The sequence below is a fragment of the Myotis daubentonii genome, chromosome 2 (genome assembly GCF_963259705.1).
Source record: "Myotis daubentonii chromosome 2, mMyoDau2.1, whole genome shotgun sequence".
Lineage (NCBI taxonomy): Eukaryota > Metazoa > Chordata > Mammalia > Chiroptera > Vespertilionidae > Myotis > Myotis daubentonii.
The window spans coordinates 195,157,730-195,182,227 of record NC_081841.1 but is presented as its reverse complement, the minus strand read 5'-3'; the positions used below and the strand labels follow the sequence as shown (position 1 = coordinate 195,182,227).

At 40.8% G+C, this 24,498-nt stretch overlaps 1 protein-coding gene and 1 non-coding gene across 2 annotated transcripts in view; both read right to left on the bottom strand.

Moving 5' to 3' along the window:
* The window catches only part of SH2D4A (SH2 domain containing 4A), a 482,539-nt gene that overhangs the window by 81,236 nt on the left and 376,805 nt on the right, over nt 1–24,498 (bottom strand). The window lies entirely within an intron of this gene.
* On the bottom strand, nt 17,898–18,058 carry LOC132229006 (U1 spliceosomal RNA). Its single transcript, XR_009451585.1, has one exon. It is a non-coding gene; the product is annotated as a U1 spliceosomal RNA (small nuclear RNA).

Genomic DNA, 24,498 nt, shown 5'->3' with positions numbered 1-24,498 from the left:
ACCCTTCCCATTGGCTAATCAGCGAGATATGCAAATTAACTGCCAACCAAGATGGCGGCCAGCAGCCAGGCAGCTTAAAGCGAACATGAATGAGGCTTGCTTTCTTCAGTGATGGCGGACTCCAACGTTCCCCGCCTGCCTTGCCGGCCTCTGAGCTGGCAGTTTGAAACATTGTAACAAATATAGAAGCTAAAAAAAAACCCCGAAACCTGCTTTCAGCGAGCCGGGATCTCAGAGCTGGAGTTGATACAGAGTTTTGATTATAGAACACAAACAAACCAGATACCTGCTTTCAGCAGCAGAGGCCTCAGAGCTGGAGCCAGAGCTAAAGCTGGCCCAGAATAAAAAAGAAAAAAAAAAAAAAAAAAAAAAGCCGAAACCAGTTTGGCTCAGTGGATAGAGCGTCGGCCTGCGGACTGAAAGGTCCCAGGTTCGATTCCAGTCAAGGGCATGTACCTTGGTTGCAGCCACATCCCCAGTGGGGAGTGTGCAGGAGGCAGCTGGTCGATGTTTCTCATCGATGTTTCTAACTCTCTCTCTCTCTCCTTTCCTCTCTGTAAAAACTCAATAAAATATATTAAAAAAAAATAAAAGAAAAAAAAGAAAAAGAGCGGTTCGGAGCTTCAGTCGGCCTGAAAACAGCCCTTAGCCCCTCATCCAGACTGGCCAGGCACCCCAGTGGGGACCCCCACCCTGAAGGGTGTGTGACCAGCTGCAAACAGCCATCATCCCCTCACCCAGGCTGGCCAGGCACCCCAGTGGGGACCCCCACCCTGATCCAGGACACCCTTCAGGGCAAACCAGCCGGCCCCCACCCTTGCACCAGGCCTCTATGCTATATAGTAAAAGGGTAATATGCCTCCCAGCACCGGGATTCAGCGTGACAGGGGGCAGCGCCCAAACCCCCTGATGGGCCCTGCTCTGTGCGTGACAGGGGACAGTGCCCCAACCCCCTGATGGGCCCTGCTCTGTGCGTGACGGGGGGAGCTCCCCAACCCCCTGATGGGCCCTGCCTTGAGTGTGACGGGGGCGGTGCCCCAACCCCCCAATTGGCCCTACCCTGAGCGTGACTGAGGGTGGCATCGCAACCTCCCGATCTGCCCTGCTCTGTGCATGACAGGGGGCAGCGCCCCAACTCCCCAATCGGCCCTGCTCTGAGCCCAACCAGGGGCTGCACCTAGGGATTGGGCCTGCCCTCTGCCACCTGGGAGCAGGCCTAAGCCAGCAGGGCGTTATCTCCCGAGGGGTCCCAGACTGCGAGAGGGCACAGGCTGGGCTGAGGGATCCCCCTGCCCCCCCAAGTGCACAAATTTTTGTGCACCGGGCCTCTAGTGTATTAATAATAGGCTATCAAAATTTAGGTGAATTTTTAATATCTTCACCCTTTGCTTACAAATTTTCATAAAACCTCTAATTTTAAATTTCATTCCCTCTAGTTTCAGAGGATAAAGGGTCCCATTTGTTCAAGGCCAAAATCTTCACCTGTGCTGAGAATCCCATAACCTTGGCTTCCTCAGAGAATTCGTCTTATCAGTTCTCCCCATATTTACAGTTTCAATCTATTTCTACTGGTTCCCTCCAGAAGAGGACATGTTCCTATTGGGTTGCTATAGTCGCCCACAGATTCTAATAGCTGCTGTGTGCCCTGTGCAAATTCCCTCTACCAGGCATCATGCCTGTCCCCTACTGCTGTGAGTACTGGTGGCTAACCCCTCACAGCTGCCGCCTCCTCTAGAGAAATGCCTTCAGCTTCATTTAGAAGTTAACAACTCCCAAAAGGGTGATTAGGTACAAAAAGTTAGTGCCCTTGTCTCAAGGGGGCAAATCTATGGCATAGTTTATGTGCTAAAGCAGATTTGGCTGAGACCACATCCGCGCTCAGCCCTGCTCCTTCCTTATCCTGTTTCCTTCCCTCATGGGGTTTTCTTGAAGGCTCCTCCCTCAGTAAAGCATGTGCCTCAGGCACTACTGGGTAACTCAACCCAAGACAATAATTACTACTGGAATGGGAGTAATAAGAGGTGCCTCCTGAGTTCTCTGGATTTCGTAGTCTCTCTGTACCATTTGCGTAGCAGTGACTATTTTCCCTCGGTAATTAGGATCAGTCATTGGCTCATAAAGTAACCCCCTTTCTTTTTTGCCTATTGTGTCAGTGGTATAAGGAGTCCCAGTCTTGCTTTCAGTTCAATGGGAACATGACTATGGTCCCTGGTGGAAGCCCATTTCCCTTGGGAACAGGCACTTTCAAATTCTCAGAGCAAAAGATTGAGGGGACAGTTATGAAGAATTCCATTAGTGGATTATTCGGCATAATTTGAGGGGCGACTCCCTCCTCCCACCCTTGGTTGGTTTAAAGCATATAATGTGTCTATAGGATAATACCCATCTCAATCTCACAGGATGTGGTTTAGCTGAACCCCAAACCTCCAGTAGATTATATTCCACCGTTCTGTCAGGCCACTTACTTCTGGGTGATGAGAACAGGGTAGAACCAGTGAATACCTTGGGCCTGTTCACTGCCATAAAAGGAGTTCTTGGGTCTGAAGTGATATTGCGTGGGATACAATGGTAAGGAATAAAATGTTTTGTAAGTGTATCAGGAAGATCTGACTCTATAATAGTGTGAATTCCCATGGGGACAAATCAGTCCCTTCTCCGCGATAGGAAAAGGTCCCATGTAATCTACTTTCCACCAGGTAGCTGACTGGTTCCCCTGGGGCGTGGTGCACATTCGGGGACTTGTTTTGGCTTCTGCCATTAGCCCTTTGGGCACTCAGTGGTAGCTCTAGTCACATCCTTGGTGAGGACAAGTTCCTGTTGAATCCTCACAAAACATCCCTAGTGCCATGGATACATTGAGCAAACACCAGATGGTTGGGGAAAGAGACTGACTGACATCCGCAGCATGAGTCCTCTTATTTCCGGCAGGTTAGTGAGAGTCTTCTTCGCTGTGGATGTCCTCTGGGGAGCATTTACATAGAACACAACTGCCTTGACACTTTGGACCCATTCTGAGAGTCCATCTACTTCTCTCTTAGACCTCTTTGTCACCTAGCTTCCAGTTTTGTTCTTTCCAGGTCCCTGACCTGTCAGACAGTCTATTGGTAGAGATTCACGCCTTAGGCTGTCTTTCCAGAGTGGGCCATCCGATGAACTGCCCTAAGCTCTACCTACTGGAGAGATTTTCCTCATTGTGTTTTAGGGCTACTCCCGAGTACAGCTCTCATTTGGTGGTCACCCAATTCCCCTTGCCAACATACCATGCACACCCTTCTGTATACTCTCTGTATTCCCATGAGGCCACAGGTGTGAGTTCAGGGAGGGGTGGTGAGGCAGTAGGTGTAGCTCCTTCGGACTCTAAGCCATGCTCTTGAAAACTCCTCATGCTTTTCAGACCTGCTCAAGCTCTCTCTTATCTATTTCATTTTCGTTAAATGGTAGAATGCTTGTATACACTCCCAACTTCATTAGGGGAATAAAATAGCCATCATTTCTTTAAATCCCATGAAAGTTGCTTCCTTGGAGGAGCATGAAATGATGGTGGGGAAAGTTGCAACAGTGATTGGCTGCTCTGTGTCTGCACCTCCATGATTAGAAGCAGCGATTTGTGATCAGAGCAAGATCCCTGGTATTTGGAGGACAAAGTCCTTACTGCTTGCCATTCTGGCTCCTGCAAACACTCTAGGAACACTGGTACAGCTGCCTTCCATGGGGGTGGGAGTGGGGAGGATGAGTAGCCACTACTGCAGGAGGCTGAAGTTGATAAAAATTAACCACAATTTACCAGACACTTCTTCCCCTGGAAGCTACAAGCCTTTGCATACATAGGCTATAGAATTCTAAAATAATTACATTAGGACAAATTTTGCTAATATGTTGTCCAGACGAAGAGACAAACTCCTGGCCCTTCCTACATTGCCATCTTTACTGACATACAGGCTTATTTAGTTTTACACCCTGGAGTAGTTCATTTTAAATTCTCAGTGTCAAAATTCTAATTTAACTGTTATAAAAACTGACTAAAGAGTGCTGAGTGGGACTTAGAATTATTGAGAGTGATAGCTGGAAATTAAAGTTTTAGTAATATTTCAAGGCCTTCTCTAAGATGTTTCAGATTATGCAAGGTCATCCCTGGTACTTTGGCCAAAAGAAAGCACATTTTTGTGTCTGCGTAAGATGTAGAGTATAGCAAAACAGTAAAGAAAGGATTGGGATCCTGGGGAGTCACAGCTTAGAGACCATCTTAAAACTATTTGATCTGCCACTATGGTAACAATAAGAAGGTAGCATCCATTTAGATAAAAAGTTTTATATTGTTGTATGATAGCATCTCCTGTGGGACACAGTTCTCAGTCCCAATAATGAGAAAAGAATAGTTACCCAAGGTTTATGTTCCTCTAGTATTAGGCAGTCTCTTAAGGCTTCATCCTACGTTATAAAACCTGTTTTCCTTGACTCCCTACATAATTTATACATTATTATGCATTTTCCTTAAGCGCTCACTTCATTTCTCCAATTATATGGCATTTGAGGTCAAGCATCATGTTGTAATTCTTTTTTATCCTACACAGTTGTTATTCAATTAATATTTGATAATTAAAATTTCAGAGTATGAGAAATTTAAGACCTTTTAACTTATGACTTGACAGGATGCAAATACTTTTACTTTACAAGCTGCTATATCAGTGATGGCGAACCTATGACACACGTGTCAGAGGTGACACGCGAACTCATTTTTTTGGTTGATTTTTCTTTGTTAAATGGCATTTAAATATATAAAATAAATATCAAAAATATAAGTCTTTGTTTTACTATAGTTGCAAATATCAAAAAATTTCTATATGTGACACGGCACCAGAGTTAAGTTAGGGTTTTTCAAAATGCTGACACGCCGAGCTCAAAAGGTTCGCCATCACTGTGCTATATTAATAGGAGTTCTGATGGGAGTGAAAGAAGAAATTCTTCTTAAGATAGGAATATGTTGTCCTAATTATGGCCCAAACTTCTTCCATAACTTTTATTCTGCTGGATCCTATTTGGAATATTAATAATTCATTGTTGTGTATATAGTTTGATAACTTGATGTATTAAATCTGGTTGTAAGACATTAAACAAAATAAATGAAACCATTGCAAAGTGTAAAAGGGTATTATTATTCAATTTTAGCTATAAAACACCTTTGAATAGTTTGAGAATGATTACCATAAATCATCTAAACATCTCATAAATTTAACAGTTAAGCATTCAAACTTTATTCCCTAGATAGTATCTTTTGCAAAAGAAACCTCGTTGTTTTTATTCATTAAAATTGTGCAGTCCTTAATGTCCTGAAAATAATACATAGTCATTATAAGAAATTAGAAAAGTGCAGAAAAGCATAAGGAAGAAAATATAAATCACACATAATTCCATCACTCAGAAATAACTATTATTACCATGATGGAATATCTATGCAGTCATTTTTTAAAAATTTCTTTTCTACTTCTAGAAAGAGATAATTCAATAGGAAAAAAACAGGCAAGAGATTAGAACAGCCATTTAATTAAAGACTATGTCTAAGAGGCCAATAAAACCATTAGAAATAAGGAAAATGCAAATTAAAATTACAAGATAATGCTCATATGGTTATTAAAATGTAGGAAGACTGACAACCAGTATTGTTAAGGAAGCATAACCATGGAAACTTTCACACTGATGATGAAAATGTCAACTGGTTACAGCCAATTTAGAAAACCCACATTATCTACTAGACTGAAGATCCACATGTCATTTCACTAAGCAATCTCACTCCTAAATGTTTACTCTACAAAATGTGTGTTTCTATGCAAAAGAAAAAAAAGGACATATAGAAGAATGTTCAGAGTAACCTTATTCATAATAGCCCCAAATGTCCTCTCAGAGCAGAATCTATATATATAAAAGGCTAACATGCAAAGTGTCCCCTTGGGAGTTCGACCAGGAGACCAGGAGTTCGACTGCTTGCTATGACGTGTGCTGACCACCAGGGGTTGGCGCAGAACATGGTGGGTGACCAGAGGTGGCAGGGCACTGAGGGAATTGCACAGTGGCGGCCCGCGAGTGGGGGGAGATGGGGAGGCAGGGAACCTGATCGGTCCTGATTGCAGGCCAGGCCTCAGGATATAGTCATACAGCTATTTAGAAAGGCATTCCCTATTCCAATGTACAAAAATGAGAAATGACTACTATGTGAAACATCAGGGGGTGGAAGAGGCCAGAACCAAAGTGCACATACCATATAATCCCATTTACATAAAGTTTAAAAATAGACAAAACCAAGCTACAGTATTTACTGATATAAACACAAAGTGGCGAAACCAGAGAGAAAAGTGAGGAAATGACTATAATCGTCTGGAGTGTGGCTTATTTGGGGAAAAGAAAGGAAGCAAAGCTTGGGAGGTTGCAGGAGGACACTTCAGGGAATGGTTCTATCTCTGGACCTGGGTGGGGGTTACCAGATATTCACTTTGTGGTGAATCAGCGATACCTGTTTGTTTTGTATACTACTATTTATGTACGTTATATTAAACAACAAAAAACGTTAGCATGACCAGTTTGGCTCAGTGGATGGAGCGTCGGCCTGCGGACTCAAGGGTCCCAGGTTCGATCTGGTCAAGGGCATGTACCTTGGTTGTGGGCACATCCCCAGTAGGGAGTGTGCAGGAGGCAGCTGATCGATGTTTCTCTCTCAATGTTTCTAACTCTCTATCCCTCTCCCTTCCTCTCTGTGAAAAATCAATAAAATATATTTAGAAAAAACGTTAAAAAGGAAACAAAAGTATTGGACTAGACAGCGCTTTTAAAGTTGCTTTTTGCAAAGCTACATCTTGGAAACGTTTTCATTGTGTTCTACCTCTTATGGCCTCATTATAGTTCCTTGAATTGAGTATTTAACATATTCATTTTATTGGAGAGTTGCTTCTAGATTTTTTAAATATAAGTAATGGTTTGCTAAACATCTTTGTAAATATAGCTTTTCAAATGTTCATGATAGTTTCTTCTGGCAAAATCATAGAAGTGAAGCTATTTAAATAAAGTGTATACATTTTAAAGATTTTTTTTTTAAAGGTCAAATGTTGCCAAATTGTTGTCCAAAAACATGATGACAAACTATATTCTCATCAGCATTGTAGGAGAATGCTGATGTTCTCCATCCTCAGTGTTAGGTATTGTTATTTTGTTAACCTTTTCCAATGTGATCCATCTCCCATCACCTCTGCTTCCTCACCCCCTTGCAGTTGCCCTTCTCACCCTGCCCAGACTCCAACTCCCTGGGAGGGGCCTCAGTGCATCATCAGGCTGTCATTCATGCTGCCGCCCTCCTCACCCACTTGGCTTCTGACATTTCACATGGGACTGCCAATGTCGCTCCCCATGCCCCCATCTCCTCCCCACCCTGTCAGACTGATATCCTATATGCTGGGTGGACCTACTCCAACCCCACCCCTCATAGTCGCCCACACTCAGACCTGCCTTGCTCAGCCCAATTCCGTGATCTAATGATCCATAGACCAAATTGTTCACTAGGGGAAGAGAAGGAGAGAAATGCAAGGAGACATTTTATACATTTTAAGTGTAAAAACTTTATAAATAATATGTTTCAGGGGAATTTGTATGTGTGCAGAAAAGCATGTGGACATGCAATGCCAAGATGGTCCACAGTGGCTGTTGCTGGGAGATTGGACCTTTTGTTCCTTTTCTTGCTTGTCTCAATTTTGGGTTTTTTTTGCCTCTTCCTCTTCCTCCATGTCTTCTTCCTCCTCTTTAGGAGGGGAGGCCAATGAGCATAATTTACTTTGGTAAGAAAAATTACTGGAAACTTTATTTTTAAATATAAAAAAGGCCTATAAGTAAGCTCAAAGTTTTTTCTTCCGGGTAGAGGGTAACTAAAAAAGTATATTCTGCCCGGCCGGTGTGGCTCAGTGGTTGAGTGTCAACCCATGAACCAGGAGGTCAGGGCACATGCTCGGGTTTGGGCTTGATCCCCAGTTAGGGGATGCAGGAGGCAGTCAATCAATGATCCTCTCTCATTGATATTTCTCTCCCTCTCGCCCTCTCCTTTCCTCTCTCTGAAATCAATTAAAAAACCTAAAAAAAAACCCAAACAAAAAGACCATATATAACAAAAGGTCTGGTTTTTAGGATGACCTGATCTTTTTTTTTTTTTTTTTTTTTTTTTTACTTAAAACAATTTCTTCCAAGCTAGTAATAAGAGAAAAAATTTGAGATATCCTAAATTAAATTACAGTGATCCAGAGAATGGGAGAGAGACGGGGCGGTTAATCAGTTAACACAGAAAACCAACAAAAAGATTGCTCTCATTCTTTTCTTTTTTAATATATATTGTTTATTAACATTGAATTCATCGCCAATAGCAATAGAGCTCATTCCTTAAGGAAGCTTATCTAACGGATACATTATCTCCATAAAGCATAGCTAGTGCTTTGGCGCTAAGGCTGTGGGCTATTTTAAACAGCAGGGGCCACAGGCTCCTGGGAAGGCGTCTTCAGAGACAAATGGGGACTGTTCTCATTCCTCACGGGGATCTGAAGAAAAGAAAGAACATGGGGGAAAGGCAGAAAGCAGCAGCTCCTCAGACTCCAGCAGTAGCGATGAAGATGCCAGCAGCTCCAGCTCATCTTCCTCGGGGGACACCTCTGACTCAGACTCCAACTGAGCTTTGTTCATTCCTAGGTGGCAGGACAGAGTACTTCCCAGCAGAAGTCTTTGGCATCTATGTACACTGAAGGGCTCTTCTCCTGGACCCTTTTTATTGCTTTACTTCTTCCTTCCTTCCTCCTCCTCCTCCTCAATACAGAGTAGGGCGGGTTGGGAAGCGGGGAATTGGGACGGAACTCTCAATATCAGGTCCACACACCTGGGAGGAGAGGTTCCTGCTGGGAGAAGAAATATATCTGAGCTTTTTTGGGTCCCCCTACACCAGTGATGGCGAATCTTTTGAGCTCGGCGTGCCAGCATTTTGAAAAACCCTAACTTAACCCTGGTGCCGTGTCATATATAGAAATTTTTTGATATTTGCAATCATAGTAAAATAAAGACTTATATTTTGATATTTATTTGATTTTCGAGAGCATCTCCAGGAAGTCCTGTGGAGAGGGTGCCTCCACATTCTGGAAGGTGTTCTGGACTCTGCCAAACAGGATTAAGTTTTTCATCTCCAGATCCATGAACCCCAAGTGGTTCTCATCGAACAGGATGAAGACTCCAGGGAAGCGCCTGGGGTAGGCGAAGGGATCTAAGGTACCAACGTAAACGCCATAGAAACACATCCTGCAGGTTCGGGGGTAGTTGTGGAGTCTTGAGCGCACGCCCACAGGCAGAACAAACGGGACAGGCTGCTCCTCCGAAGTTTCAGCCCCGGACTTCCCGACGCTGGACTGGGCAGGGCTCTGCCAGCCATGGCCCTCGCTGTCCTCAGTCCCTTTTCCTTGCTGCTGCTGCTCCCAGATCACCTGCTCGTCAATCTCCTGGACCACGCGGGAGAGCTCGTTGAAGTCGCGGAAGATCTCGCCATCTGGCAGCTGGATGCGGCGCTTGAGGTGGATCTCTAACCTCCCGATGGATTCTCCCGTGATCTTGGTGACCCTGGCATACTTCCCATGGAAGCTGAGCATGGCGATCATAGGGCCGAAGCCATCGTATTTGCCGTGGAAGAGGCCTGGCCTGATGAGGTCCTCCGGGTGGCTCGGCGGGAGGTAGAGGCGGCGGTAGGCCAGGCAGCGATGTGGCTGGCTGTCCACATCCTGCGACAGCATCACGCGGCGGTATGAGGTCAGGCAGTCATACAGCCGTCTGTCCTTCTCCAACAGCACCAGCCCCCGTTCTCCCCGAAGCCGCGTTGGTGAATCCTTTTGGTGGTCTCTCTTGACCCACTGGATGCTGAACCTGTCCTTCTGAATCTGCAGGTGGCGGCTGTAGTAAAAGCTGTAGATGTTGTCCATGTACTCCACCGCGGCTGATTTCCTCTCCGTCAGGCGAATTCTAAACGAGGGCTCGGATTGCAGCGGGCCATACACATGGGTGTTCTTGGAAGGCCTGCACGTCCAACCAGTAATGCCTAAGCCGTCCACCACTACATTCAGCAGTCTTCCATAGCTATCATCTAGCTGCCACAATCCCAAAAGGTTTCTGTATGAGAACATCTTCGCATAGACTTCTCGATAAGACATACCGATCATCCCCAGGTTCTGCAAGTTTTCACGAATGCCAAACTCCTCCCGGCAGCGCCGTCTCCAGATGCTGTCGGTGTGCAGGATGTGGTGGAATTTGGTGCAGGCCTGGGCCAGGCTGGCCAGGTTGGTGCCGGGGAGCGAGGCGAAGATCTCCACCAGCATCTCCACCGGCAGGTCCTGCAGCGAGCAGTGCGGGGGCGGCATGGGGCTCGAGATTCCTCCACTCCCTGCACAGCACCCTGCTGCCGTGTCCGCCTCGAGGTGCTTTTCTGCCGGGGCCAGCTTGCCCTCAGCCCCTGCGGTCTCATGGCACTCCTGAAGACACTGCTTGCCGTCGGCTGCTGCCATCTCAGCTGGGCCCTGGGACTCCTGACAACACCGACGTCCCCGTGAAGAGCCCAGGCCGCAGAGGCAAGCGCACTCCTCCATGCTCCGCGCTTAACAGCCACTACAGAGCAGGCCGCTGCCACTCAGCAGAATTTTAAGCTGGAGTCCAGCCACGCCCCCCAGGGCCTAGCCACGCCCCCTCAGAGAGGAGCCAATTGTAGGACTTTAAACCCATACCCATTAACAGTTGCCTCCCTTTCCCGGTGCCCCTCCCTGTCCTCCCACCCTAGCCCCAGGCAGTCACTAATCTGCTTTCTGTAGGGAGATACCTCCAGGGATATGGCTATGGGGGGTGGGGGGGAGAACAGTTCACAGAAATGCAGTAAAAAAAAAAAACTGTGGTACATCTACACAATGGAATACTACGCTGCAGTAAAAAAGAAGGAACTCTTGCCATTTGCAACAGCATGGATGGAACTGGAGAGCATTATGCTAAGTTAAATTAGCCAGTCAGAGAAAGATAAATACCACATGATCTCACTCATTTGTGGAACATAGACTGATGAACAGGGACAGATCCAAAGACAGAGAAACACAATCAGACTATCAATCCCCAGAGGGAAAGTAGGGGAGGGTGGGGGTAAGGGGAAGAGATCAAAGGACCCACATGCACGCATACAAGCCAAACCAATGGACATGGACAACAGGGTGATGAGAACATGAGTGGGGGGTGGCGGAGGTTGGGGGTTAATGGGGGGATGAGGACACATTTGTAATACTTTAACCAATAAAGAAATTAAAGATTAAAAAAATAAAATAAAAAACATTAATGAGAATGTTTTTTTTTTTATTGCTTAAAGTATTACAAAGGGTATTACATATGTGTCCCTTTTCCCCCCCTGCCCTTGACAGTCCCCTAGCCTCCCCTATCCCCCAGTGTCTTATGTCCATTGGTTATGCTTATATGCACGCATACAAGTCCTTTGGTTGATCTCTTATCCCCCTCCCTCCTGCCCCCTAACCCTCCCTGGCCTTCCAGCTGCAGCCTGACAATCTGTTTTCTGCTCTCATTCTTAAATGTATGTTGACACCCTGAATTAATGTCCAGAGAGCTAGTTCAGCCCTTATCTAGAAGAATAGCCATCACCAGGTGCAACAGCATCCTTCTTACACTGAACTTTTGGGCCTGTTTGCCCACAACCAATGCAGAAGCAGTAAACACTCCTTCCTGAAGGACTAAGCACCTATCCCAGAACTTTCTCTGCTTCACCTCCTCCTGCCCCTTTATCTAGAGCCAATGTAAATTCATTCAAATCAACTTACATCTTTCTTCTCCAAACTCATGGTATAAGAGAGCCTGTCAATCCTCAGCCAGTGGCCATGTTTGCCTTCCGCGTCTAGCCCTGCTGCTGCTGCTGGGCGAGACTGCACGCCCCACGACCTGGTCCTTTTTCTGGCCAGCATATGGCTCAATACACCCTTTCTTTCAGAAAAAAAACATTTGGCCTGGGAGATTTTTGTTGAACACTAGTAGCATATGCAGATAATAATGCTGCTCATTTCATCTGTTAATTGCCTGAATCTGAGGATAACTGACCTCTGACATTTTCCCAGCTGGTGTATTGATTCACTAAGAGAGAAATCATTCCTCTGTGCTGGGCAATGTGGAGAGGGAAAGAAAAGTAAGGAACAAATTTCCTGATCTTATTTTACACTCTCAGTTGAGTGAAGAGTTGCTAACATTTTCAGCTGCTTCAGGTTCCACTGACTTGAAACTAGCCCCAAATTGAACCCAGCTAAGAGCAATCTATCTCTGTTTACATTTGCACTTGGACGTTGGCGGGATCTGTGTGGTTGATGGTAAGACCTGTTGTAGGAATCTACACACGTGTAAGGGCTTTGTGATGTGTCCTTGTACCAATGCAGCTCTGACATGTTAGTTGCATACAGAGGTTTTTCTTGATCCAGTTACTTCTGGTAGCATTACTCTCTCATTTTGCACATGGCTGTTGAAAACAGACTCCATTTATACGGATTTATCCCATGAAGTCATACTTTTCCCTCTTTGAAGCCTTTACCAGGGGAAGTTTTATTTCGTTGTATTAGTGATTTTGGTCCCAGGAAGCTTTTCCCACTCCGGCTGGTCTCTGAGTAAGCCTGCCGGGGCCTCCTTGGAGTCCAGCTGTGGAGACTGTTGGCCGGTCGCAAAATTTTTCTTATTACTGTATAAAGGGAACCAAATGTGTAACCCTCTTCGGCTTTCGGCTCATATTTTTTCTAGTTCTTTTGTTTGGTTTCATTTTTATCCTTATGTCCACTGACATTATTTTAATGGGCCATTTTCCGGGAGATTAATTATACCCGTGGCACATCTGCTTTCCCATTTGAAAATTTCTTCTGTGACAGGATTGGAAAATAATAGAAAATAGTTCAGCCAGCTGCCTTAGTTACCAGGACAACAAAGTGAAGAAATAACTGGCTACTTGGCTTTTCTCTCTTTCTCTGCCTACCTTCCAAATACAGTAATCGCTATCCTAAAATCTATCATCTGTTTGAGATCACTAGTTGAGTAGTTACTGAATTTTTTAGCAAGAGTATTATGTGCTCTGATTATAATCTGAGAACAAAGAGATGTTTGTTTTTTCTTCAAGTTTTCCTTTATTTTAAAAAGTACACAGGTAATAATATATTTATACATTTTCAGTATAAGAACGTAAAATGTTACAGAAGTATATAGTGTAAGAAGTGTTTCTCTTTCCAGAACACTTATCTTGACCAATATCAACATATTGTAGTGAATATGATTCAGGAAATTGGCTCAGAGTGAATTTAAGGACAGTAATGTATTTAGATAGTAAAACTCACACGTTAAAAATATGCGTTAAAAACTTTTAAAAACTTAAACCCCTTAAAATTTATATGAGCAATATGTGTTTCTTGTATGAAATGCAGTACAAAACAAACAAGCAAAAATGAATACATAAATTACCCACAATTCCACCACCACTAATACTTAGTTTAATTTTAAGAGCAATAATAATGGCTAGCCTTTATTTAACACTCCTTTTGTGCCAGCCCTATGGTAAGAGCTTACATGCTTGAACACACCACCATTTTTTGGGTAACATTTGGAATATTCATTTCTGATGCTTTCTTTCCTCCTGTGTATAGACATTTAGAAAAAATATGTAGTTATAATTGTAGTATATAATTATTTAGGAATTCAGAATTTTAAAAAAATTGTTTTTATTGATTTCAAAGAGGAAGGGAGATGGAGAAAGGGATAGAAACATCAATGATGAGAGAGAATGATTGATCGGTTGTCTTTTCCATGCCCTCTACTGGGGATCAAGCTCATGACCCTGACATGTGCCCTGACAGGGAATCAAACCGTGACCTCCTGGTTCATAGGTTGCCACTCAACCACTGAGCCACGCCTGCTGGGCAAAAATTTTTCTGTGATGCTATATATTACTTAATGTCTTTAAAAAGTCTCCTCCTACTGGTTGTCTAATATTTCATTGAATGCATGCATGTATATAATTCATTTAACCATATCCATATTGTTGCACTTTTATCACTTCTACTTTTTCCTATAAAGGTTTTTATGTATTATTTTTTAGTTGGATTATTTCTTAGAATGGATCTATCAGAAATGAAATTATTGGCTCAGGATAATGAATAATTTTAGAGCTCTGGAATATATTTTCAAATTGCTTTACTAAAGAGTTGTGCCAATTCCTATTGCTATAAATCATTATATAATTAAACTGGGAATTATGTTTCCTACTGTCTTATAATTTGATAGAAGCAGAGTGATAGTGTATATTTAACTTGTTTCTCTTTAATAATGACAGGGTTTAATAATTTACTTCTGTTTAGCATTATTTCCTTTTTAAATAAATTGTTTATCTGTTGTGATGCATTTTATCTTAAAAATGTATGTTTTTAAAATTAAGGATAACATATGCTTATTATAAAATTAAAACAGTGTTCAATTCACATAAAAATAGAATCTCCTCTCTTTTACTATAGCTCCTTAATATCATTCCCCAAGGACTGGTTTAGTATGTACATCTCCAGACCGTCCTATAAAATTTAGGAGTTAAGCTTTCTTTTTGTGTGTGTGTGGAAATGAGTTTGATAGGAGTTCTTTACGAAACAAAGATACTCACCTTTGTCTTTTGTACTGTTTGTTAGCTTTTAACTGTGCTTTTGTTGCTGTTGCAGTCACACTTGCTGATCTTTTCCTTTATGCTTAAACAAATTATGTTCATTTTTAAAAGGCTACTTTATTTAAAAGGCTCAATAAACGCTAAGTTCTTTTTTTCCTGCTGGTTTTCAGTATGGTTTTTATTTTGGTATATATTGTAAAGTGTTTGTACTTTGCCAGTACCCCACTCTTTTGCTTGCTGAAATATTGTAATAAATTTTTAAAATATGGTTTGTTGATTTTTAGATAGAGAGTAAGGTAGAGGGATAGAGAGATGATGGAAACATCGATGGGAGAGAAACATCATCAATCGGCGGCCTGTTACACACCTCCTACTAGTGACTGAGCCTGCAACCTGGGCATGTGCCCTGACCAGGAATTGAACCGGTGACCTCTTGGTTCCTGGGTTGACACTCAATCACTGAGCAACACTGGCTGGGATGTAGTAAGTTTTTAAATGAAATGTGAGAACTTCCAACTTTGTTCTTTTCCTAAAGAGTAATTTGGTTATTTGGGGTCCCTTGAGATTCCATATGAATTTTAAGTTGGATTTTTCTATTCCTGCAAAAAACATCATTGAGATTTTGATAGGGATTACATTGAATCAGAGATCATTTTGGATAGTATTGTCATCTTAACCTAAACAATATTAAAATTTTCATTCCAGTAATACAAGATGTCTTTCTGTTTATTTATTATGTTTTCTTTAATTTCTTTCAAAACTGATTTATAATTTGGTGCACAAGCCTTTTGCCTCCTTGGTTAAATTTATTTCAAAGTGTTTATTCTGTTTGATGCTATTGTAAATGGAATTATTTTCTTAATTTCCTTTTTAGATTGTCCATTGATCATGTATAAAAATTGAACTGATTTTTTGTGTGTTGATTTTATATTCTGAAACTTTGTTCTAACAGGTTTTTGTGTGGATGGATTCTTTCAAGTGTTCTACATAGAAGATTATGTCATCTTCAAAAAGGTAATTTTATTTCTTCTTTTCCAATTTGGATGCTTTTCCCCTGCCTAATTGCTCTGGGAGAATTTCCAGTACTATGTTGAATAGAAGTGGCAAGAGTGGGCATGCTTGTCTTGCTCCTGATTTGGGGGTAAACTTTCAACCTTTCATTATTGAGTGTGATGTTATCTGTCAGTTTTATGTATATTGCCTTTATCGTGTTGAAGAAATTTTCTTCTGGAAATTGGAAAGCATTCCAAAGAATTGAGAAAGCCAATATCTTCAAGGTGGTTGGAAAAAGTCTTATTGTTTTAGTAGCGTTATCTACTAAGTGGTATTATTTCAAACCAGAGATGGTGCTGGTATGAACTGGTACAACCCTTTGGTAAAGGCAGTACATTCAAGAGCTCTAAAACTATTCATAAGCTTGAGCCAATAATTTCATTTCTGGTAAATCCATTTTAAGAAATGGATTTATTGTAAATATACAAGGAGCTTTATGTAAAAGAGTAGAAAGAAAAGATTCTGCATGTATTTTACAGTCTCATGTCATAATTGGAAAAATTTAAGTACTAGTAAAAGCATGGATTTGTCTATAACTGTAGAAAATTAAAGTTTAAGCTTTGTTACCAGGACAACACAGAGAAACTCAGGTGATTTTCTTCACTCTACATCCACACCCCTTTGTGAAGTAAAACATTAAAAAAATCAAATTCAGTTATTACAAGTGTTTGAATGTGATACTGTGGTCAGCATTGTTTTGGTAGCTTACTAAGATTCTATATTAAGGAGCAAAACGGATTTATTTTGCAAGAAATGAAAGTGAAGTAGATATGAAAAAATTAATTCCAGTGTGGGGTATCTAAGTGTTATTCGCATCAGGAATGCTCTAGAACAGTGGTTCTAAAATAGGGTGGTTTTTGTCCCAAGGGACATTTGACAATGCCTGGAGACATTTTTTCATTGTCATGCCTGGGGGTTGGGGTAGGGGTGTGCTACTGACATCTAGTGGTAGAGGCCAGCAATGCTGCTAAACATCCTACACTGGCACAGGACAGTTTCCCATTGCAAAGAATTATGGGCCCAATTGTCAATAGTGCTGAGGCTGAGAAATCAGCTCTAAAAAAAGTAATCAGTATACATAATTATTCTATCACAATCATTAACTTACAAGGATGAGGAGATGAAAAGAAATAGATTCTGACTATGCTATCACTATGCATGGGGTAAAGTCACAAATGTATTAAATTTGAACTGCACAAAAAGAGAAGAGTCTGATATGTGGATAATCTTGTAGCAGAGACACATTCTATTATCTACAAAGAGTTCTTATAATTCTACATCCTCCACTAAATTACCTTAAGAATATAACAAAAAACTAGGACTACTGCGAAATAATAAAAATGAATTAGCATCCATTTCCAAATAGATTTGCATGAAATATGTTATCATAAGAGGGGTTTTTAATACCTAATGTTATTAGGCAATATTTGATAAATACTAAAAATATATAAAAATAATTATATACATTCATATTTTATATATATGAATATTATGAATATGATGATAGAAGTATATATAAGTAATGATTTATTAAATGCTCACCACCCAATTTATGAATTAGAACATGATCAATACTGTGGACTATTCCTGAGTTCCATTCCTCTGCTTCTCTCCAAGAAGAATTCAAAAATTAACTATATTGAATTTTATACTATTTATCATTCCTTTGTCTTTTTAAAAAAATATATATTTTATTGATTTTTTACAGAGAGGAAGGGAGAGGGGCAGAGAGTCAGAAACATTGATGAGAGAGAAACATCGATCAGCTGCCTCCTGCACACCCCCCACTGGGGATGTGCCCACAACCAAGGCACACGCCCCCGACCGGACCCGAACCTGGGACCTTTCAGTCCACAGGCCAACGCTATATCCATTGAGCCAAACCAGTTAGGGCTCCTTTGTCTTTTAAAAATAGTGATATCATGTGTACACATTCCTAAATTATATCCCGTTAATTTTGTTATTTTCTTATGTAAGAATGGTATAATGAAATTAGTCTTTTATGACTTGCCTTTTCCAATCAACATTATCCATCTTATCACATGTAGTTGTTATCATTCGTGTTACTGCTGTGTAATATTTCTTTGAGTAATTATTCCAAACTTCATTTTTCTTTTCTTTTCTTTTTTTGTAGGGGAGAGCGCGAACGCAGTCCCCCACTACCACAGATTATGCAGTTGAGTTTCCCACATTTGGGGAAATCGCAGGGGTCAGCACATCCTAAGTACAATGGATAAGCCTCGTCCTGGGAAAACCACCTTCGTGATCATGGTGTCTCTGCCAGGTAAGCATTCCAAACTGTATTCTGAGATTGCTATACATTTGGGTTTGATATGGTTGAATTGTATTCTCCCAGATTCGTAGTTGAAGTCCTAACCGCCAGCACCTTGGAATGTGACCAGATTTGGAGACATCATCTTTTTTTTAATATCACAAATAGGGTTTTTTATTTGTCACCACTGGAAGTCTGAATTTTGAACAGATTCTTGGATTGGGGGCTCATATCTATCCACTGGTTCAACTTTAACCCTGTCTTCCAGTAGCTTTTCCAGAATTGTGACCATCCTTCACCATGAAACTCCATGAGTTCTCCCAATTCAAACTTGGGCTTCTTCAGCATTTTGACTTTTCTAACAAAGACAAAAAGAGCAGATACTAGATTGGGAAGCCTTTTCCATGTCTCTTCCAATGCGACCTGGAATCAATGTATTGACCACTTCATTCAAGTCATTTGTCTACACCTCTTGGGTCATGATTACCATCATGGCACATTCTTTATTTCCTTGTCTCTCTGCAGCAACCTGTGCTGTCTGTTCTAACCTATCCGTAAGTTTGCCAATTCTCTTTGCAGCTACATCTGTTCTGCCATTTTACCCATCCATTGAAGCGTTACAGTTAATGATTATATGTTAAAGATCTATTTGATTATTTTAAAAAGATTATTGGCTCATTTCTATGCTTTGTTGTGCTCTCATTGCTCATTTTGTACTTCAGTTTTCCCTCTTCATACAAATTAATTTAGTATTCTGTGTCTGATAATTCCAGTACTAAAGTTCTTGGAGTTCTAAGTTTATTGTTTTTGAGCTTTTGTTCACGGTGCCTAATTTCCCTATGTGTTTGGTGATCTTGCACTGTGAGCTCAGATTTATTTTATTTTATTTTATTTATTTACTTATTTATTTATAGAGAATGGAAGGAAGTGGGAGAGACACACAAAGAGAAACATCAATGTGAAAGAGACACATCGATTAGTTGCTTCCTGCATGCGCCCGGAACAGGGCCAGGGCTTGAGTCTCTGCACCCGAGGTAGGTGGTCTTGGCTGGAATTCAGCCCGGGACCCTTCAGTCTACTGGATGGCACTCTATCCACTGAGCCAAACTGGCTAGGGTAGATTTTGTTGATTTTAATCACTTGGAATTCTGAGGTCCTAAATAAAGGATGCTTTCTTAAGAAAGAATTTTCATCTTCTGTTGTGTATCAGAAGGTGCTACTACAGGGAGACGACTTTAGCTCCCTTCTGAAGACCCAGCTTCATGTGAGACGCCGAGATTTAGCTGCCAGACCGTGTGAGCTTAAGGATTGTGGAATTTTCTATTTCACCTTTCAGTTCTATCAGTTTTTTTTACTTCATGTATTTTAAACCTCTGTTGTACAGTGCATACATGTAGGATTGTTTTGTCTTCTTGGCAACTGACCCCTTTATCATTATGTAATGCCCCTCTGTATCCTGGGCAATACTCCTTGTTCTGAAGTCTACTTTGATATTAATACAGCCACTCCTACTATCTTTCCGTTAGAGTTTGCATAGTACATTTTCAAGTTGTTTTTTATAATTAGCATATAATTGGGTCTTGCTTCCTTTTTTATTATTCTAATCTAATAATTTGTCTTTTAATAGATGCTTCTAGAGTTAATTTTATTGTATGGGATTTATACAAGAGGGACCTAAAATTCCTAAACTGTAAATTTTCAGTAGCCTTATTAATATAATAATTTTTTAATAATTAGAATGAATCAAAAATTACTAAATTAATCCACAATGTAAAAGTTCTAAATGTTGCGTAGAATTATTTAGCTCCAATGGCTGCATGGGTTTTGGACTCTGGTGGCTCAGCCATTGATTTGCTCTGTGACTTCCAAGCAGATTAGATTCCTAAGCATTAAATCCCTAATAGATGCTAATTTCTGACCCCAACCCCTGTCACATTAAACAATTTAGAAACCCAAGGATGATGTGAAACATTAAATTTTTTTTTTGCTTTCTTAGTTTACTACTAGATCAACAAATGCAATTTTCACACATTTACTACCAGAGTCATGTATTTTTAAATCTTTCTACATCCTTCAAATATTGGGCCTTTGCAATTTGGATACTCTAGAAAATAAAATAGAAAGTTAACAAAACTGTCTCAGTATTCCCAATTTGCATACATATTATTTAATTGATGTGAAACATATTTTTAAAGATAGAAAATTATTAGTGGCTTTCCAAGACATTTTTTTTTTCTACAGGGATCTCTCTCTCTCTCTCTCTCTCTCTCTCTCTCTCTCTCTCTCTTTTTGTTTTAATAAGTCGTCCTTGCATCTTTCCTTGGATGACGTTTAAGAGAGTCAGGGCCTCACTCGTACAAGAGTTAGTGGCAGCTTTGAATCACTTTCCAAAATGCCTTTTAAAAATTAAATATTTTATTCAAACATTACACGTATTTAAAAAGTGAACCTATCAAATGTATAGCTCATTTTTTTTGTATAAACTGGACACATATAACCAACACTCAGGTAAAGACACCAAATGTTACTAGCCCCCCTGGAAGTGAATATTATATGGACTCTGTCCTAATACGTTAGTTTTGCCTGTTTTAGAACTTTATATAGATGACAGAATTGTATAGTATTTGCTATTTTGCGTTGGAAGTTTTTCATCTTTTTACTTTCATTCTGTGTGTGTTTTTTATTCTAGGCAGGTCAGTTGTAGACAGCATATATATGGGTCTTGTTTTCTTTCTTTTTTTATTGAAGACATTTTTATTATAGAAAATTTTAAACATACTCAAGAGTAGAGAGAATAGTGTAATAAATCCTCATGTTCTCATCACAAAGACAGTTTGCCAATCTTATTTTATCTATCTCTTACAGTTTTTTTCTTTCTCTATTTCCTGAAGCATTTTAAAGCAAATCATAGATAGCAGATCATTAAACTCATAAATCCTTCAGTATGTAAGTAAATCTTTTAAAAATTACATCTAATAATCCTGTCTTAGTCCCATTCCCTCCTTATTAGATTAGGAAACTAAGAGGGTTAGTGATTTGCCCAAGGCCATATAATTAGTGGCATAACTGGAGTGAGAACCCGAGTGCTCTAATGCCTAATCCTGTACTCTTTCCCTGTAACATGTTGCCTCTGAAGATTACCTACTTATTAGCTAAATAGAAAAAAAATAATTAGATTTTTTTGCTGGCATCTTACATCAGACCATCTTGGGAGATATTAAATATGCAAATTCCTGGGTCCCCATCTCAGAGGATCTAATTTCTTAGTGCTGAGGTGGCGCCAGTGGTTTTCTGGAGCCATCTTTTACTGGCTCTTGAGAGCCAACTATTAAATTTTAAGAAATTTTATGAGCCAATTACTAAAAGTCATTAAAAATTAAATTATAAAGCTTACCATTAAATAAATTATATTCAAAACAAAGGTAAAAATACTCCAAACTCATTACTTCCTTTGGGCTTTACTACACTTTATTATTATCTATGTTCTTAAGGTCATGTTCATTGTATTTGTGTGGTAGAAATCCCACATAATAGTGTGCTACTGTGCATCTTGTCCCAACTGCACCTTCAGTGGTAGCTTGAAATTGGGTATGTGGTATAAAAAGCATTTACACCATGGAAATTGGCAAATACAAACCAGGTTTGACTTATTTTTTATTTATTGTCCAGCCTTAAGAAAGTGATAGAAAAAATGTTAATAATGCAGATGTACAGTGTCACATCTTCACACATAGTGAGTAGTACAAAATGAGGAAAGGTTCTTCCAATATTCAAAAGCTATTATACAATGTAGCAAAGAAATCTCTCACGTCATTAATAAATGAGGGTTCACTTTTGTTTTACTCATTAATGTCAATGAAAAAATCCAAAAAAAAAGAAAAAATCCAACCAACAGTCATGTTGAAACTATACTTCATCACCTGCAATCATAGGTTGGCTATAGATAGAGTTTGGCAAAAATACCAAAGCATTCTCTAAGAGTGAATTAACTTTATGAAATTTACAAAACAAATAAAAAACACATTGAATGTTGTAAATTTCTCTGCAAAAAATATTATATTTATGTATATATGGAATAAGGCATTTTTTGGTCCTTTTTTTCACCCCTGGGTGAAACACAGGAATCTAGATTCAAATGAGCCTCTCAGGCAGGGGTCCTCAAACTTTTTAAACAGGGGGCCAGTTCACTGTCCCTCAGACTGTTGGAGGGCCGGACTAGAGTTTAAAAAAAACTATGAACAAATTCCTATGCACACTGCACATATCTTATTTTGAAGTAAAAAAAAACAGAACGGGAACAAATACGCTATTTGTATTTGCATGTGGCCCACAGGCCGTAGTTTGAGGACCCCTGCTCTCAGGTATTCTGTGCCCACTAAATTTGGAGAACCACTGTTTTAGCCAATGAACAAAAAGATCAGGATCATTTAGTTAGTCTCTAAAGGTTCTTCCTGATTCTTACTGAAAACAAGGAACAGAATGTGTTCTTTCAAGTGCAGAAGCCTATTTTTTAATTTTAAATTTAATTTAAAAATAGTTTTAGAAAGGTATAATTAATATACAATAAATAGCACATATTTGGAATGTATAATTGGCTAAGTTTTGACAAAACTATGTTTTGACAAGCCCATCATGACAATCAAGAATGTGAACACATATCCAGCACCCTAAAAAGTGTTCTTATGTCCTTTTAAAAAAATCTCTCTATATAAAAGCCTAAGAGACTGAACAACCGAATGACTGGTCGACTGGTTGCTATGACGCACACTGACCACCAGAGGGAAGACGGTCAATGCAGGAGCTGCCCCTGGTGATCAGTGTGCTCCCACAGCCAACTTCCTGCAGTCCCTCCCCCCCTGCTGGCCAACCTCCCGCAGCCCCTTCCCCTGGCTGGCCAACCTCCTACAACCCCTCCCCCTGGCCAACCTCCCATGGGCCCTCCCTCTGGCCAGCCTCCCACAGCCCTGATTGGCCTTGATTGCCAGCCATGCTGAGGACCCCACCTGTGCACAAATTCATGCACCGGGCCTCTAGTATGTAAATGTGTGTAGCTTACCTAATAATAGACAAACATGTAAATTGACCGTACCTTTGCTACACTAACTAGCCAATCAGGAGAGTATGCAAATTAACCTAACAAAGAAGGTGGTTAATTTGCATACGTAGGCTCCAAGTGGTGGAGCGAAGCCTGACAGCCCGGGGGCTGGCGGAGCAACAAAAGCCTCACGGCCCCGGGGCCAGCTCCAGCTGGAGCCCGGCCAGAGCAAAGGCCTGGGTGCCAGGTGCTGGAGGAAAACCGGTGCCAGCAGCCAGGGGAAAGGAAGGCCTATTGCACGAATCTCTTCATGCAACAGGCCTCTAGTATGTATGAATATATATATATATTATTGATTTCAGAGAGGAAGGGAGAGGGGTAGAGAGATAGAAACATCAATGATGAGAGAGAATCATTGATTAGCTGCCTCCTGCATACCCCACACTGGGGGTCCAGCTCACAATCCGGGCATGTGCCTTGACCAGGAATTGAGCTTTGACCTCCTGGTTCATAGGTCAACGCTCAACCACTGAGCCATGGCAGCTGGGCTCTCATGCCCTTTTGTGAGTCTTCCTTTCTACCCCTTCTACCCACCCCATACCCAAGCAATCACTGATCTTTCTGTCCCTATGGATTAGTTTGCATTTTCTAGAGTTTTAGGTAAGCGAAAGCATACAATATGTAGTGTTTTGGTTTGGCTTCTTTCACTCAGCATGATTGCTCTGCTCTTCTTCCATGTTGTTAAGTGTCTGAATAGTTCAATCTTTCTTGTTCTGAGTAGTATTTCAATGTATGGATAGACCACAAGTCCTTTATTCATTAAACTGTTGATGGACATATGGGTTGTTTCCAGCTTTTCCCCATTACTGGTCACACTGCTGTGAACATTCGTGTACAGATATTTGCTTGGCATATATTTCCTTCTCCTTGGGGTAAGCATCTAGGAGCAAAATGGCTGGATCACGTGGTTGTTATGTGTGTAACTTTAAAAGAAACGGCCAAACTGTTTTCCAAAGTGGCAGAGGCCATTTTTTTTTCTGTCTTTCTTTTTTGGTAGTGAAAAAGTATGAGTGGTTCTGACATTGGCTTAAGATGTTCATATGTGCAGTCCAAGCAAGCTAGTAATTCAACACCACTCAAATTACATTCTTCAAATAATCACATAGCGTTTATTTAGTGGGAGTGGGAAGAAACTAATTTATAGTAATGAGCATGGGATGGAGTTAGAACCACTTATTTAACTTCATTTTCTGATAATAAATTTGTTTAAATTTACTTTCCATTTTCCTGCAATTCTTTTTTGCATTTCCATTTCCTTTTTTAATTTTCTGAAACGGACAACATTTTAGGAGGTATGCGAGAAGGTTTAAAATGTCATTCGCGTCAGTAAACATTATGCCACACATTATTTCAGAATTTCTGCTA